Raw genomic sequence first — 4,679 nt, forward strand, 5'->3', positions numbered from 1 at the left:
CTCCAATCCGTTTTCTTTTGTCCACATTCAACTCCAGAGCAGCCACTACATGGGGAGAAATGAAATTGTGACTGACCCCAATATCAATCAGCGCTCCCAGGGTTACTCCATTGAGAAGATCTTCTATGCGCAAAGTTGTAGGGCTATTCCGACCACCCCATGATACTTCAACTTTTGCGAACAGCCCCATAGAACCACACTCCAATGTATGGTCATCTTCCTCTTCCTGTGTCTCACTCGCGATAACCTCCCCCACATTATTTATTGTTTCGTCATCTGCTAACACCACCATTCGCATTTGCCGCTCTATGCATTGATGCAAGGGGTGATACTTTTAACTGCATCGAAAACAAAGCCCCTGAGTTTTCCTGTTCATCAATTCAGAGTAAGGCAAATGTTTCGTACCGCGATTTCGGTCGGCGGTCGTAAAACGATCACCTGAAACGTGACTGCCTTGTGTCGTTGAGCGTGACTCATGAGGGCTGGAACACGTTGCCGATAAAGGTTTAGTTGGTATGCTCTGGGTTGGGCCTAACCCAACACCTAATTTCCCTAAATGTGAGCCTTGACCCGACCCGGATCCAGACTTCTCTCCCTGACCCGTACCCCAATCTCGATTGCTTTTCCACCCTTGTATTCCTCCTCCACGCTGAAATCCCTCTCCTTGCACTTCTTCTTCCACGTCTCGAGCTAGGCGCATGGCTTGGAAACGATTCACCGGGTTGAAGGTGCGAACCCTCCGCCGAATCTCCGATCACAATCCTCCAATAAAATAACCCAGATATTGCTCCTCTGGTAAACGAGAAACTTGAGAGGAGATATACTCAAACTCTGCCAAGTACTCATCTACTCTACCCGTCTGCGACAAATCTTTCAACTCCTCGGAATGGAAAAGATAAAAACCCTAGAAAGAGAAGAGGAGAGCTCCCGCATACCCAAATCTGCCCCCAAAGGGGTGAAAAATGTGTTTATGTGCTTAAGCCATCAAAAGATACATTCTCTAGGGTGTCCAGGTCTTTAAATAGGGCAGAAAAATAACAAAAAATGGGTCTAGGCCCAAAATAGATCATAAAAATAACAGAAAAACTGGTCTAGATCCACGAAAATGGCGCTCAACGCTACAATACTGCTCAGCGATAGGTGCGACACTCAGAATGGCGCCCAGCGGTGGCGCTCAGGTGCAAAACAAAGAAAAACTAGCGAGAAAATTGGCACTCATCGCCACCTGCGATACTGAAACTGCACTCTGGTTGACTTTTCAGCATTCTGGTTGACTGATTGACTTTTCTTGTTGACTTTTCTGCATTATGGTTGACTTTTCTGCACTGCAACTCCTTAATACTTCAACCCTTCTTTCAAATCATTCCAAAAACCTACAAAATCAAGGGAATTTAGTAATAAAATCATCAAGTATATCCTCAACTCTCTTATTCGCCAAAATAAAGCAAAATCATGAGTCCAAGCAAGTTTCTAAGTCAAAAAAGGTGCATTAAGTATCAAAGTTAAGTATAAAAATAACGGTTTTTGAACCATTATCAAGCACAAGCATCACAAGCATCAATAGATTAAAAAGAGATATCAGAATATTGAGAAGCTAATGTCTAGAAAATTTTATTTGAAGGATGTCCAGGTTTCATGTGCCACAGATTTCAAGAATCACTAGAGTTATTATGAAAAGCATAAGTAAAGACATTTAATTCTGAAGTTCTCATGGTATTATTACTTAGAAGATAAAAGAGTACTTGGTAATTCTTAGCTACTCCAATCGTTTGGTAAGTATCCATCTGCACAATGAGACAACTATTTTGATGAAAGACAATGAAAGAATTATTTGAATGTAACAGTTTAGAAAGAGAAATAAGATGATAAGAGAAATTGGGAACAAAAAGAGTATTATGCAAAACCAAGTTGCCTAAAACAACAGTCCCGGAGTATTTGGCAGTAACAAAACTATGATTTGGTAAACATATAGAAATAGGAGTAATAGGTTGTAAAAAATTGAAAATAAATCTTGAAGAACATATATGATCAGTAGCTCCACTATTTATAATCCAAGCAGAAAAATTTGGTTTTAAAAAAGAACCTGATGATTGTGGAGTGCATTGATTCACGTTGGTTACCTTAGGAGTAGAAGGTTGGGACTGTTTCAATAAGCCAAGGACAATGTCATACTGTTCTTAAGAAAAACTGCATTGAACTTGGGTTTTATCAACAGGGGACTCAGTAGAGGTGTGTGAAACGCCATCAGTCAGGTGGGCAGAGGGATTAAAGAGAGGAGAATTCGGTTTAATGGTAGGTTTATAACCTTGAGCAAGGCCATATTTAATCCAACAATTATCAGAGGCATGATTGGTTCTTTTCCAATGATCGTTGTATTTGTCACGACCACCATATTTTGGGATACGCCCTCGTCCACGACCAGAAAACGCACCACGGGAGATGTGAGAAGTCTTGTTTTGAGGGTCTTGGAAATTGAAGTTAGCCATGGAATCTTGTGGAACTTGTGAGGAGGAATTATGAAATTCCCGTTCTTGTTGAAGGACCAAAGAAAATGTTTTACGGAGAGTCGGCATAGGTTCCATTAGCATAATTTGAGAGCGGACATGGGAAAATTCATCATTTAATCCACGAAGAAACTTGATGACAGAATCATCGTTGCGCTCTTGTTGAATCTTGGTTAATAAGCCACAATTGCAGCGGAAGCATGGTTGGCCCATAACCCACAGTGTTTAGGATCAAAACTTGGCTTTGATACCATGTAAGTGTTCGAGAAAGGAGAGAACAAGAACATTGCAACAGAAGCAAAGAATATATAAAAAAAAGGGTAAGTTGAATTTTTACAAGACTTAGATCTAATATACAGTGGAAGGACTAGTGTCAACCTAGTTATGGATTATGGCCAAAAGTTATTTACCATGCTAAGAGCACTCCAGGGAATTGATTTTTATTTGCCATGGATGAATAAATGTTCGGGAAAACAGCATGTCCAGAGTAGCACTAACCATAGAGACCCACAACAACAGGAAAAGTTGCAAGATTGAGTGTGGTCCCTTTGCTATGAAATCCTACGTTGTCTACTCCAACCCATAACAAGCAGAGAACCACCAAACATGAACAGTTATAGTAACTAAACATGAATGATAACAACTCGAGAAGATATATTGGATGTGTTGGTCAGCATTTATCTCTGTTCTATTTTGATAGTCCACAGGAAATTGTTCCCCTACTGTGGGGCCTTCTTAAAGTTTTCATGGTTGTTGTTTGATGTGAAGCCAAAATTTGATGTAATGTTAGGAAAATAGATATTCATGAATGCTTGAAAGATCCTTGTTTGGTTTGGAAGATTTGGTATGGATTGGAATAAGAGGTCAAAATAACCCTGTAGCAAAAAAGTGAATTTCAAAGGATTGATAATCTTATCACTGTGACCATGGAAAATGCAATTGGTTTCTTATTTTAAGGGTGTAGAGTGCCAACCACACATGTTCTATAAATAATGGTTTAAGAAATTTGGGTCATTATCAGCCCATATAACAATGCTCTGTTTTTGTGCAGAACAGAGTCCCTGTTTTCATGGATTATGTTCATTGATATGGACAAACTCAAACATAAAAAAATGACCAAAGTCACACGTATATGTAGAATACTAATAAATTTTTTGAATGGACAATTGAATAAGATGTTGGTAAAATGTGTAGGTGTTCATTGAATTATGTGGACGTGATGAATTTCCAAAATATTCAAACCAACTAAATTTGTTTAGTTTGGGTTGATTGAAATAGACAAGGGACAATTTAGTTAGTTCATTAGTTGAAAAAAATTCAACCTAACACTTCATATGATGACTAGGCAATGTAACCTTCTTAGCCAAATTTATACATATACTAGCAACAAATATTGTGAGTTTTTTATTTGATCTTTGATAGGAACCCAAGAAAGAATTCAGAAAATCATTAATTTTTTAATAAAGAATATCTTTGAAGGGTATCCTAGAATATGGGGTTATTACTTTATCCAAAAATCAAAAGATGGAATTGGTATCATTTCCTCTTCTTTTTGCATACAACTACAGGTGTTGTAGCATAAACCCACCCTCAACGGGTTTCATGACTTACCTAAACATTAAGATAACACATTCTATTTCTTAGACTACCATGACTAAGTATTAACTACAGGCTAATTTTTCTTTGATTGGTATGTATACAAAACATGGATAATGCTCCACCAAATCGTTCATGGATGTACGATAAGTGTTATAGAGGAAGAGGTGCTTTGAAAGAGTCATTTGTATTGGGTGTTGAAGACTTTATAATTAAAGCTTGTCAACAAGAATGTTTTCAAAGAGATGGGGGGCTTCGATGTCCATGTATAAAGTGCGATTGTACAAAGATTCTAAACGAAAGAGTTGTCAAGGTTCACCTGTACAAAAATGGTTTCAAGCCTAATTATTTCATTTGGGAGGATCATGGGGAAACCATGCCAGAAACTGATTTAGTTAATGATGTCACTTCGAGGGGTGTGGAAACAGAAGGTGAACCAAATGAACAAGTTATGACGATGNAAGACATGGTGCATGATGCTCTTATGCAAAGACAACCCTTCCAAGCATCAAATTCTTCTAACATGGAAGAGGCTCCAAATGAAGAAACTCAAAGGTTTTATAACCTTTTGTTGGAGGC

Source organism: Vigna radiata, unplaced genomic scaffold, assembly GCF_000741045.1.
Source record: "Vigna radiata var. radiata cultivar VC1973A unplaced genomic scaffold, Vradiata_ver6 scaffold_147, whole genome shotgun sequence".
In the NCBI taxonomy this organism is placed as follows: Eukaryota; Viridiplantae; Streptophyta; class Magnoliopsida; order Fabales; family Fabaceae; genus Vigna; species Vigna radiata.